Source organism: Ranitomeya imitator, chromosome 7 (assembly GCF_032444005.1).
Source record: "Ranitomeya imitator isolate aRanImi1 chromosome 7, aRanImi1.pri, whole genome shotgun sequence".
Lineage (NCBI taxonomy): Eukaryota > Metazoa > Chordata > Amphibia > Anura > Dendrobatidae > Ranitomeya > Ranitomeya imitator.
Window position 1 is genome coordinate 26654943 of NC_091288.1, and position 14032 is coordinate 26668974.

Sequence of the window (14032 nt, forward strand, 5' to 3'; positions counted from 1 at the left end):
GCTCACCCTGTATCCCTCCGGAAAAAACCTGAAAAGAAACGACGCACATTGAGGTAGATAAGGGTCTAATGAAAGACCCGTGTCCACCTCCTACTGACACTAAGCTAAACTGAAGAGTTTAATGCCAGTCGGTGGGGTGTACACTGCAGAGGAGGAGCTAATTTTGTTATTTGCATAGTGTCAGCCTCCTAGTGGCAGCAGCATACACCCATGGTTCCTGTGTCCCCCAATGAGAGGCGATAAAGAAATACAATCAGTGCATGGTACAGCAGAAATACATACTACACATGTTGTACATTATGCATTAACATTTACAAGGCTAGTAACTGAATTAGGAGTACAACTGACTAAGCAAGGCTAATATTAGAGCAGAAATTATCTACAGAAAGCATAAAGACATACCGGCACTGCAATCACAAGGGGGATGAAGTGAATGTGTTTTTCTTTGAAAGCAGACTGGAGGAGAAATGGAGGGAGATGGAGGCTGAGCTACCATAATGCATTGCAAAAAGGGGGAGGAGAATCAGACATGGAAAATAGAAAAAAACAGAAAATAGAAATGTGAACATGACTTTGACCGCTAGAGGGAGCCAAAACACTGTAGACAAAGAAAAATATAACTATATGAATTCCTGTATACTCATACTTTTGAAAAAACTACAAATTATGCAAACAGATAAACAGAGGTAACAAATTAGATGGCGGAGATGGAACACTCACACTGCTGTATAACTCGGACAAGTGCTCTGCGATGTTTTTGCGGATAACACTGGGCCCAATGTTATTTTATGGGGCAGATCTGCAATTATTTTCTCATGCCGATTGTGTCGAAAATCGGATTGCACTCGCCCATACAAGTCGCCTGCAATGGAAGAGATGGAGAAATTACTTTCTCCATCTTCTTTGCACCTGTGCTGCAATTTTCTCATGCGACAAACATGCTAGTTAACAGAGGTAAAAAAAAAGACACAAATAATTAATGTCTGCAAACTCACAGCAGCACAGAAAACCTAATAGTTGACCTTAAAATGCCAAAATAAGTGACAGCAATGAATATTTGAAAACTGCAAAACTTGTTCATGTAATTCTCTGCTTGACCAGTTTGTTTGAGGCTTTTCGCTGTTGAATTCTGCCCGTCCTTCAATACAGCGGTGGGTCTTCAGGGAGGCTTGCCTTCCACCCTCAGCCTGCTCCACTTTAGAGATACTTCGGAGCTGTACAAGCTGCTTGGAATTATTATTTCCAGCACCTCTGTGTATCCTCATGACCACAAAGTCCATCTATGGAATTGCTCACAACCACCCTCCGTAGTGAACATTGCAAGTAGGGTTGAGCGAAACGGGTCGTTCATTTTCAAAAGTCGCCGACTTTTGGCAAAGTCGGGTTTCATGAAACCCGATCCGACCCCTGTGCGGGGTCGGCCATGCGGTACGCGACTTTCGCGCCAAAGTCGCGTTTCAATGACGCGAAAAGCGCCATTTCTCAGCCAATTAAGGTAAACGCAGAGTGTGGGCAGCGTGATGACATAGGTCCTGGTCCCCACCATCTTAGAGAAGGGCATTGCAGTGATTGGCTTGCTGTCTGCGGCGTCACAGGGGCTATAAAGGGGCGTTCCCGCCGACCGCCATGTTACTGCTGCTGATCTGAGCTTAGGGAGAGGTTGCTGCCGCTTCGTCAGAAGCAGGGATAGCGTTAGGCAGGGTCCATTAACCACCAAACCGCTTGTGCTGTAGCGATTTGCACTGTCCAACACCACCTTCGGTGTGCAGGGACAGTGGAAGCTACATTTTTTTTTTTTTTTTTCCTCAGCGCTGTAGCTCATTGGGCTGCCCTAGAAGGCTCCCTGATAGCTGCATTGCTGTGTGTACGCCGCTGTGCAAACCAACTGCTTTTTTCAAAGCACAAATCCTCTTGTTCCTTCCTTTCTGCACAGCTATCTTGTTTGTTTGTCCACACTTTTTATTTAATTTGTGCATCAGTCCACTCCTTATTGCTGCCTGCCATACCTGGCTGAGATTACTGCAGGGAGATAGTAATTGAAGGACAGTTCCTTTTTTTTTTTTTTGTGGGAGATTAAGATTGGCATTTCTGCTAGAGTGCCATCCCTGTCTGTGCCATCTCTCACTCAGTGGGCCATAGAAAGCCTATTTATTTTTTTGCTTGATTTGGGTTCTAAAATCTACCTGAAAAAATCACTACATCAATCAGTGGGAGAAAAATATTGGCCTCAGGGCTTGTGTGCCACTCCTGACTCCTGTGTGTGCCATCTCTCAGTCAGTGGGCCATAGAAAGCCTATTTATTTTTTTGCTTGATTTGGGTTCCAAAATCTACCTGAAAAAATCACTACATCAATCAGTGGGAGAAAAATATTGGCCTCAGGGCTTGTGTGCCACTCCTGACTCCTGTGTGCATCATCACTCACTCAGTGGGCCATAGAAAGCCTTTTTTTTTTTTTTTGCTTTATTTGGGTTCTAAATTCTACCTGAAAAAATCAATAAATCAATCAGTGGGAGATTAATATTGGCCTTTGGGCTTGTGTGCCAGTCCTAAGCGTACCATCTCTCTCTCTCAGATAGTGGGCCATAGAAAGCCTATTTATTATTTTTTTTATTGGGTTTATAAATTTTCCCTGAAAAAAAAAAAAAAAAAGTGGGAGATTAATATTGGCCTCTGGGCTTGTGTGCCAGTCCTGAGCGTGCCATCTCTCTCACAAATAGTGGGCCATAGAAAGCCTATTTATTTATTTTTTTTTGGTTTTATAAATTCTCCCTGAAAAAAAAAGGGAGATTAATATTGGCCTTTGGGCTTGTGTGCCAGTCCTAAGCGTGCCATCTCTCTCTCTCAGATAGTGGGCCATAGAAAGCCTATTTATTATTTTTTTAATTGGGTTTATAAATTTTCCCTGAAAAAAAAAAAAAAAAAGTGGGAGATTAATATTGGCCTCTGGGCTTGTGTGCCAGTCCTGAGCGTGCCATCTCTCTCACAAATAGTGGGCCATAGAAAGCCTATTTTTTTTTTTGGTTGATTTGGGTTCTAAATTCTACCTGAAAAAATCAATAAATCAATCAGTGGGAGATAAATATTGGCCTCTGGGCTTGTGTGCCACTCCTGACTCCTGTGTGCGTCATCTCTCACTCAGTGGGCCATAGAAAGCCTATTTTTTGTTTTATTTGTTTTCTAAATTCTCCCTGAAAAAATCATTTTATTTTATTTGGTTTCTAAATTCTTCCTGAAAAAAATCATTTTTTTTTATTATTTTTTTTTTCTAAAGTCTCCCTGAAAAAAAAAAAAAAATCAAATCAGTGGGAGATTAATATTGCCCTTTCTGCTTGTGTGCCAGTCTTGACTCCTGGGTGTGCCATCTCTCTCTCTCTCTCCAATTGTGGGCCATAGAAAGCCTATTATTTTTTTTGCTTGATTTGGGTTCCAAAATCTACCTGAAAAAATCACTAAATCAATCAGTGGGAGATAAATATTGGCCTCTGGGCTTGTGTGACACTCCTGACTCCTGTGTGCGTCATCTCTCACTCAGTGGACCATAGAAAGCCTATTTTTTGTTTTATTTGTTTTCTAAATTCTCCCTGAAAAAATCATTTTATTTTATTTGGTTTCTAAATTCTTCCTGAAAAAATCATTTTTTTTAATTATTTTTTTTTTCTAAAGTCTCCCTGAAAAAAAAAAAAAAATCAAATCAGTGGGAGATTAATATTGCCCTTTCTGCCAGTCTTGACTCCTGGGTGTGCCATCTCTCTCTCTCTCTCTCCAATTGTGGGCCATAGAAAGCCTATTATTTTTTTTAGCTTGATTTGGGTTCCAAAATCTACCTGAAAAAATCACTACATCAATCATTGGGAGAACAATATTGGCCTCTGGGCTTGTGTGCCACTCCTGACTCCTGTGTGCGTCATCTCTCACTCAGTGGACCATAGAAAGCCTATTTTTTGTTTTATTTGTTTTCTAAATTCTCCCTGAAAAAATCATTTTATTTTATTTGGTTTCTAAATTCTTCCTGAAAAAATTATTTTTTTTTATTTTTTTTTTTTTCTAAAATCTCCCTGAAAAAAAAAAATAAATAAAATCAGTGGGAGATTAATATTGCCCTTTCTGCTTGTGTGCCAGTCTTGACTCCTGGGTGTGCCATCTCTCTCTCTCTCCAATTGTGGGCCATAGAAAGCCTATTATTTTTTTTGCTTGATTTGGGTTCCAAAATCTACCTGAAAAAATCACTAAATCAATCAGTGGGAGATAAATATTTACATTTGTGCTTCAGTGACAGTCCTGCGTGTGTGGCATCTCTCTCATTTGTTGCCACCAAAAACAGAGTGTGTAACATTGTGCCTGATTTTCCTTGCGGTCTCACCCACCTGTAAAGGGGTAGCTAAATCATACTGAAGTTATAGCTCACCGTGTAAGTTGTGTGACAGCAACAAATACCGTTAGTTTGGTTACGTTTTTAAAACAATGAGGAAGTCTGGTGGAAGAGGTCGTGGCCGGGGGCGTTCATTGTCAGCTGGTAATGAGGGTAGTTGTAGTGGTGGAGCATCAGGTGGTCGTGGGAAAAATAATATTGCACCTAAGTCTGGAGCTGTGGAGCCAGGTTCGTCGTCTGGCTACACAAGGCCTCAAACGCTCCCTTTTCTGGGAGTAGGAAAACCGCTTTTAAAGCCGGAGCAGCAAGAGCAAGTTTTGGCTTATCTTGCTGACTCAGCCTCTAGCTCTTTTGCCTCCTCTCGTGAAACTGGTAAATGTAAAAGCAGCGCGTCGTTAGTGGATGTTCACGGTCAGGGACAAGTCGCTTCCTTGTCCTCTTCAGCAAAAACAACAACAGAGAAGAATGCAGCAGGCGACACAACGGGTTACTCCATGGAGCTCTTTACACATACCGTCCCTGGCTTAGAAAGTGAAGCAGTTAACAGTCCATGCCCATTACAAGTTGAATCTGACATGGAGTGCACTGATGCACAGCCACAGCCAGACTACTATGCTGGTCCTTTGACTCAGACCACAACATTGCCCTCGCAGGGTAATGATCAAGAATCAGACCCTGATGAGACTATGTTGCCCCATCACGAACGCTATACCACCGACCGACACGGTGACACAGACGAAGTTGTACACGAGCTACAAGAAGAGGTAATAGATGACCCAGTTCTTGACCCCGATTGGCAGCCATTGGGGGAACAGGGTGCAGGCGGCAGCAGTTCTGAAGCGGAGGAGGAGGGGCCGCAGCAGGCATCAACATCTCAACAGGTTCCATCTGCCGGGCCCGTATCTTGCCCAAAATGCGTGGCAAAGCCAAAACCTGTTGGAGGACAGCGTGGCCATCCGGTTAAAGCTCAGTCTGCAATGCCTGAAAAGGTATCCGATGCTAGAAAGAGTGCAGTCTGGCATTTTTTTAAACAACATCCAATTGATCAGCGCAAAGTCATCTGTCAAAAATGTTCAACTACCTTAAGCAGAGGGCAGAATCTGAAAAGTCTCAATACAAGTTGCATGCATAGACATTTAACCACCATGCATTTGCAAGCTTGGACTAACTACCAAACGTCCCTTAAGGTTGTAGCACCCTCGGCCAATGAAGCTAGTCATCAACGCAACATCCCTTCCGGCAGTGTAGGGCCACCATTTTCCGCACTACCTGCAGTATCTGTGCAGGTTTCTTTGCCAGGCCAAAGCAGTCAGGGTCAGGGAATCACCAGTTTCGTAGTAGGAAACACTGCATCCAAGGCACCGGCGGCAACAATACCATCTCCCACCGTCTCTCAGTCTGCCATGTCCACCGGCACCCCCGCTAGTTCCACGATCTCCAGCTCTCCAGTCCAGCTCACCCTACATGAGACTATGGTTAGAAATAGGAAGTACTTAGCCTCGCATCCGCGTACACAGGGTTTGAACGCCCACATAGCTAGACTAATCTCATTAGAGATGATGCCCTACCGGTTAGTTGAAAGCGAAGCTTTCAAAGCCCTGATGGACTACGCTGTACCACGCTACGAGCTACCCAGTCAACACTTTTTTTCCAGAAAAGCCATCCCAGCCCTCCACCAGCATGTTAAAGAGCGCATCGTCCATGCACTCAGGCAATCTGTGAGCACAAAGTTGCACCTGACAACAGATGCATGGACCAGTAGGCACGGCTAGGGACGTTACGTGTCCATCACGGCACACTGGGTGAATGTTGTGGATGCAGGGTCCACAGGGGACAGCAAGTTTGGGACAGTTCTGCCTAGCCCACGGTGTAGGAAACAGTTGGCTGTAGCCGTTCGCACCCCCTCCTCCTCCTCCTCGTCCTCCTGCAGAAGCGAGAGCTCGTCCACAGACCGCAGTCGCACAACTACTCCATCCGCAGCTGCCACTGTTGCACACCAGGTCTCCCATTATGGGGCAGCAACTGGCAAACGTCAGCAGGCTGTATTGGCTATGAAGTGTTTGGGCGACAACAGACACACCGCGGAAGTTCTGTCCGAGTTCTTGCAGAAAGAAACGCAGTCGTGGCTGGGCACTGTAGATCTTGAGGCAGGCAAGGTAGTGAGTGATAACGGAAGGAATTTCATGGCTGCCATCTCCCTTTCCCAACTGAAACACATTCCTTGCCTGGCTCACACCTTAAACCTGGTGGTGCAGTGCTTCCTGAAAAGTTATCCGGGGTTATCCGACCTGCTCCTCAAAGTGCGTGGACTTTGCTCACATATCCGCCGTTCGCCCGTACACTCCAGCCGTATGCAGACCTATCAGCGTTCTTTGAACCTTCCCCAGCATCGCCTAATCATAGATGTTGCAACAAGGTGGAACTCAACACTGCACATGCTTCAGAGACTGTGCGAACAGAGGCGGGCTGTTATGTTTTTGTGGGAGGATACACATACACGGGCAGGCAGTAGGATGGCAGACATGGAGTTGTCAGGTGTGCAGTGGTCGAAGATTCAAGACATGTGTCAAGTCCTTCAGTGTTTTGAGGAATGCACACGGCTGGTTAGTGCAGACAACGCCATAATAAGCATGAGCATCCCCCTAATGCGTCTGCTGATGCAAAGTTTGACGCACATAAAGGATCAGGCGTCTGCAGCTGAGGAAGAGGAAAGCCTTGATGACAGTCAGCCATTGTCTGGCCAGGGCAGTGTACAGGACGAGGTAGCGGGCGAAGAGGAGGAGGAGGACGAGGAGGATGATGGGGATGATTATATTTTTAATGAGGAAGCTTTTCCGGGGCCACTGGAAATTGTTGGCGCGGCAATGCCGGGTTCTGGTTTTTTGAGGGACACAAGTGACGTGGATTTGCCTGAAACTGCCCCTCAACCAAGCACAACCGCAGATTTGAGAACTGGAACTTTGGCCCACATGGCGGATTATGCCTTACGTATCCTCAAAAGGGACACACGCATTACTAAAATGATGAACGATGACGATTACTGGTTGGCCTGCCTCCTTGATCCTCGCTATAAAGGCAAATTGCAAAATATAATGCCACATGAGAACTTGGAACTAATATTAGCAACCAAACAATCAACTCTTGTTGACCGTTTGCTTCTGGCATTCCCTGCACACAGCGCCCGTGATCGTTCTCACACGAGCTGCAGGGGCCAGCAGACCAGAGGTGTTAGAGGGGCAGAAATAGAAGTGGCGTTGGCCAGAGGGGTTTTCTGACCAGGTTGTGGAGTGATTTTGCTATGACCGCAGACAGGACAGGTACTGCAGCATCAATTCAAAGTGACAGGAGACAACATTTGTCCAGTATGGATACAAACTATTTTTCATCCCTTATCGATGTTCTCCCTCAACCGTCATTCCCATTTGATTACTGGGCATCCAAATTAGACACCTGGCCAGAATTGGCAGAATATGCATTGCAGGAGCTTGCTTGCCCGGCAGCTAGTGTCCTATCAGAAAGAGTATTCAGTGCTGCAGGTTCAATACTAACAGAAAAAAGGACTCGTCTGGCTACCCAAAATGTAGATGATCTAACCTTCATTAAAATGAACCACAACTGGATTTCGAAATCTTTTGGCCCACCTTGCCCGGCTGACACCTAGCTTTCCTATGAAAAGGTCTTGCCTGTGGACTATTCTGAATGACTTTTCCAATCTCGTAATTTTCTGCACCTGATTGTCCAGCATACGACATGTTTACACCTCACTAAATGGCCAAACTCCCCACACGGGGCCGTGGTATCGCCACTTGGCGCCAGCACCCGTGAGAGTGCTGTTTGTCTGAAGAGGTGGGAGTGCCCGCTTTTGGTCGACGGCACTGCCACTGGGTCCCTCATAGTACAATAAAGTGTCTCTGGCGGTGGTGGTGCGCACCCAACGTCAGACACACCGTTGTAATATGAGGGGCCCTGGGCCTGTACCGCCGGCCACAAGACAGTTCCCCCCCCCCCCAGCTCAAACAGTGCTCTACCACTTGCAAAATTATCTCTCACAGCTCCACCAATGTTTAGTCTATGCGCTGACATCCTTCAATGCCTGGCACTGACAATACCATTGTATTGACATTTTTGTTATGTTAGGCCTACGAAGCCTGTCTGCGGTCCCTCCTTCCACTAGGCCTCCACTGACCATTGTATTGCTGCCCGTGTACCCCTGGAACCAATTTTAAATTGCCAACAGCCCTATTTTTTTATGTTAGGCCTTCGAAGCCTGTCTGCGGTCCCTCCTTCCACTAGGCCTCCACTGACCATTGTACTGCTGCCCTTGTACCACTGGAACCAATTTTAAATTGCCAACAGCCCTATTTTTTTATGTTAGGCCTTCGAAGCCTGTCTGCGGTCCCTCCTTCCACTAGGCCTCCACTGACCACACCACTGCTGCCCGTGTACCCACGGAACCAATTTAAAATTGCCTACAGCCATGTGTTATTATGTTAGGCCCTCGATGCCTGTCTGCGGTCACTCCTTCCACTAGGCCTCCACTGACCACACCACTGCTGCCCGTGTACCCCTGGAACCAATTTAAAATTGCCTACAGCCAGCCCAATTTTTTTATTTTAGGCCTTCGATGCCTGTTTGCGGTCACTCCTTCCACTAGGCCTCCACTGACCACACCACTGCTGCCCGTGTACCCACGGAACCAATTTAAAATTGCCTACAGCCATGTGTTATTATGTTAGGCCTTCAATGCCTGTCTGCGGTCCCTCCTTCCACTAGGCCTCCACTGACCACACCACTGCTGCCCGTGTACCCCTGGAACCAATTTAAAATTGCCTACAGCCAGCCCAATTTTTTTATTCTAGGCCTTTGATGCCTGTCTGCGGTCCGTTCTTTCTACTACTTCTACACTGACCAGGCCACTGCTGCCTGTGTTCCCCTGGAACCAATTTAAAATTACCTACAGCCATGTGTTATTATGTTAGGCCTTCGATGCCTGTCTGCGGTCACTCCTTCCACTAGGCCTCCACTGACCACACCACTGCTGCCCGTGTACCCCTGGAACCAATTTAAAATTGCCTACAGCCATCTGTTATTATGTTAGGCCTTCGATGCCTGTCTGCGGTCCCTCCTTCCACTAGGCCTCCACTGACCACACCACTGCTGCCCGTGTACCCCTGGAACCAATTTAAAGTTGCCTACAGCCAGCCCAATTTTTTTATTTTAGGCCTTCGATGCCTGTCTGTGGTCCGTTCTTTCTACTACTACTACACTGACCAGGCCACTGCTGCCCGTGTTCCCCTGGAACCAATTTAAAATTGCCTACAGCCATGTGTTATTATGTTAGGCCTTCGATGCCTGTTTGCGGTCACTCCTTCCACTAGGCCTCCACTGACCACACCACTGCTGCCCGTGTACCCACGGAACCAATTTTAAATTGCCTACAGCCATGTGTTATTATGTTAGGCCTTCGATGCCTGTCTGCGGTCACTCCTTCCACTAGGCCTCCACTGACCACACCACTGCTGCCCGTGTACCCCTGGAACCAATTTAAAATTGCCTACAGCCAGCCCAATTTTTTTATTTTAGGCCTTCGATGCCTGTCTGCGGTCCGTTCTTTCTACTACTACTACACTGACCAGGCCACTGCTGCCCGTGTTCCCCTGGAACCAATTTGAAATTGCCAACAGCCATGTGTTATTATGTTAGGCCTTCGATGCCTGTCTGCGGTCACTCCTTCCACTAGGCCTCCACTGACCACACCACTGCTGCCCGTGTACCCCTGGAACCAATTTAAAATTGCCTACAGCCAGCCCAATTTTTTTATTTTAGGCCTTCGATGCCTGTCTGCGGTCCGTTCTTTCTACTACTACTACACTGACCATGCCACTGCTGCCCGTGTTCCCCTGGAACCAATTTAAAATTGCCAACAGCCATGTGTTATTATGTTAGGCCTTCGATGCCTGTCTGCGGTCACTCCTTCCACTAGGCCTCCACTGACCACACCACTGCTGCCCATGTACCCCTGGAACCAATTTAAAATTGCCTACAGCCATCTGTTATTATGTTAGGCCTTCGATGCCTGTCTGCGGTCCTTCCTTCCAATAGTTCTCCACTGACCAGACCAATGCTGGCCGTGTACCCCTGGAACCCAGCTGAAAGTGCATGTAGCCTCCTTTTTTTCTTTGTTTTATATTTAGAAAGCCCAGATGAACTACGCTGTGCAACGGTTCAAGCTACCCAGTTGACATTTCTTTTGCGAGAAAAGCCATCCCAGCCCTCCACCGGCATGAAAAAGTCTGCATTGTCATAGCACTCAGGCAATCAAACAATAGAAAGGTGCACCTGACAAGAGACGCATGGACCAGTAGGCATGTCCACAAAAAGTTACGTGTCCATTACGGCGCACTGGGTTAATGTGTTGGATGCATGGTCCACAGGGGACAGCCTACAAAGTCTGTCTGCAGTCCCTAATTCCAATTTTCCTCCGCTGACCACACCACTGCTGCCCGTGTACCCCTGGAACCAATTTTACAGTGTCTACAGCCTAATTTTGTTATGTTAGGCCTACTACGCCTGTCTGCGGTCCCTCCTTCCAATACTCGTCCACTGACCACACCACTGCTGCCCGTGGACCCCTGGAACCTATTTTTAATTGCATAGAACATCCTTTTTTTAATAGTAGGCGTACAAAGTCTGTCTGCGGTCCACTATTGAAATTGTCCTCCACTGCCCAGAGCACTGCTGCTTGTGTACCCCTGTAACTTTTTTAAGCTGCAGTGAGCCACATTTTTGGTTTAAGTCCTACTACCTGTGTCTGTCTGCGCCACTCAATTCAGCTGTGTTCCTTTGAAAAAAGCTGAGGGTCAATAGTCTTGTTTTCAGCCTCTAGGAATTTTAAAACTGCATTGGGGGTACAACTTTGGTAGGGCCTACTAACGGTGTCTGCCTCCCCAAGGTGTGCCCCAGGTTTCCTCGCCATTGCTTCGATCTTAATGCTCTCGTTTAGTAGTTGTTGGAAACTACACTGCATTAGGTCTACAAATTGGGTATGGGGTGTAGAGAGATGGTGTGTTCCACTCCAAGGTGTTCCCCAGGTTTCCTCTCCATTGCTTCGATCTTCATGCTCTCGTTTAGTAGTTGTTGGAAACTACGCTGCATTAGGCCTACAAATTGGGTATGGGGTGTAGAGAGATGGTGTGTTCCACTCCAAGGTGTTCTCCAGGTTGCCTTTCCTGAGCTTCGATCTTCTGGCTCTCGTTTAGTAGTTGTTGGAAACTACGCTGCATTAGGCCTACAAATTGGGTATGGGGTGTAGAGAGATGGTGTGTTCCACTCCAATGTGTTCCCCAGGTTTCCTCTCCATTGCTTCGATCTTCCAGCTCTCGTTTAGTAGTTGTTGGAAACTACGCTGCATTAGGCCTACAAATTGGGTATGGGGTGTAGAGAGATGGTGTGTTCCACTCCAAAGTGTTCTCCAGGTTGCCTTTCCTGAGCTTCGATCTTCTGGCTCTCGTTTAGTAGTTGTTGGAAACTACGCTGCATTAGGCCTACAAATTGGGTATGGGGTGTAGAGAGATGGTGTGTTCCACTCCAAGGTGTTCCCCAGGTTTCCTCTCCATTGCTTCGATCTTCCGGCTCTCGTTTAGTAGTTGTTGGAAACTACGCTGCATTAGGCCTACAAATTGGGTATGGGGTGTAGAGAGATGGTGTGTTCCACTCCAAGGTGTTCTCCAGGTTGCCTTTCCTGAGCTTCGATCTTCTGGCTCTCGTTTAGTAGTTGTTGGAAACTACGCTGCATTAGGCCTACAAATTGGGTATGAGGTGTAGAGAGATGGTGTGTTCCACTCCAAGGTGTTCCCCAGGTTTCCTGTCCATTGCTTCGATCTTCATGCTCTCGTTTAGTAGTTGTTGGAAACTACGCTGCATTAGGCCTACAAATTGGGTATGGGGTGTAGAGAGATGGTGTGTTCCACTCCAAGGTGTTCTCCAGGTTGCCTTTCCTGAGCTTCGATCTTCTGGCTCTCGTTTAGTAGTTGTTGGAAACTACGCTGCATTAGGCCTACAAATTGGGTATGGGGTGTAGAGAGATGGTGTGTTCCACTCCAAGGTGTTCCCCAGGTTTCCTCTCCATTGCTTCGATCTTCCGGCTCTCGTTTAGTAGTTGTTGGAAACTACGCTGCATTAGGCCTACAAATTGGGTATGGGGTGTAGACAGATGGTGTGTTCCACTCCAAGGTGTTCTCCAGGTTGCCTTTCCTGAGCTTCGATCTTCTGGCTCTCGTTTAGTAGTTGTTGGAAACTACGCTGCATTAGGCCTACAAATTGGGTATGGGGTGTAGAGAGATGGTGTGTTCCACTCTAAGGTGTTCCCCAGGTTTTCTGTCCATTGCTTCGATCTTCATGCTCTCGTTTAGTAGTTGTTGGAAACTACACTGCATTAGGCCTACAAATTGGGTATGGGGTGTAGAGAGATGGTGTGTTCCACTCCAAGGTGTTCCCCAGGTTTCGTCCACATTGCTTCGGTCTTCCGACTCTCGTTTAGTAGTTGTAGAAAACTACACTGCATTAGGCCTACAAATTGGGTATGGGGTGTAGAGAGACGGTGTGTTACACTCCAAGGTGTTCCCCAGGTTTCGTCCACATTGCTTCGATCTTCCGACTCTTGTTTAGTAGTTGTTGAAAACTACACTGCATTAGGCCTACAAATTGGGTATGGGGTGTAGAGAGATGGTGTGTTACACTCCAAGGTGTTCTCCAGGTTGCCTTTCCTGAACTTCTATCTTCAGGCTCTCATTAAATTGTGGTTAAATGGAACAACTGCATTTGGCGTACTAGTTGGTTTGGGGCCTACTATCGGTGTCTGCCACTCCTTGCTGTTCTCCTGGTTTCCTGTCCTGAAATTCCATTTTCAGGCACTCGTTAAGTAGTTGTTAATGTTAGACTGCATTTGGCCTACTAGTTGGGTTGGGGCCTACTATCGGTGTCTGCCACTCCTTGCTGTTCTCCTCCACTGAACAAAGCTGTGCCGCCTGTTTACTACGGTTGCCAATTTTGAACTGCATTTCGACTACTTACTGATTTGGGCCTACTCTCTGTGTCAGCCTCTCATTCCAGTTGTCCTCCACTGCAATGCCCCCTGGTTAGTCCTGTGTTACCAATTTTGAACTGCATTTAGCCAACTTTATTCTTTGGGCCTATATCTGTGTTTCCTCCTCATCCTGCCCATTGCCCAGCCAGTGATAGATGAGTCTGCTGGTACATTGACCCATAACGCAAAATTCCCCGTGCACGCTACACAGCAAGATTGTGACCCTGCTGAAAGTCAGGTTCCTCTTCCCGCATACCATACCACCTTACACGGGGACAAAGAGGAAGGTGCAGATGAAAGTGCAGGTTCCTTCATCAGGTGGGGGGAGGAATACTAGTTGGCGACGTCACTGGCACAGGGCCTCTCATAGTACGCAAAAGTGTTGCTGCCGGTGGGAGGCGCCCCCGCCGTGCAAACACACCGCTGTACTTTGAGGGGCCCTGTGCCAGTGCCAATGCCAACGAGTGGGCCCCCCCTGCTTGCTCAGGATCACAGCACTTGCAAAGTTGAAATACTTACCTCTCCCTGCTCCACTGCCGTGACGTGGTCCAGATTTACTGGGCCCACTAATTACTTG

At 47.0% G+C, this 14032-nt stretch overlaps 1 protein-coding gene and 1 long non-coding RNA gene across 2 annotated transcripts in view; one reads left to right on the forward strand and one right to left on the reverse strand.

Moving 5' to 3' along the window:
• The window catches only part of LOC138644486 (uncharacterized), a 41317-nt gene extending 40872 nt beyond the window's left edge, over nt 1–445 (reverse strand). Inside the window, exon 1 of the long non-coding RNA XR_011314619.1 lies at nt 403–445. This is a non-coding gene — a long non-coding RNA (uncharacterized lncRNA). The remainder of the gene's footprint in view (nt 1–402) is intronic.
• Nucleotides 1–14032, forward strand: part of LOC138644485 (protein mono-ADP-ribosyltransferase PARP15-like) — a 124456-nt gene that overhangs the window by 38120 nt on the left and 72304 nt on the right. The gene's annotated exons all lie outside the window — the stretch shown is intronic.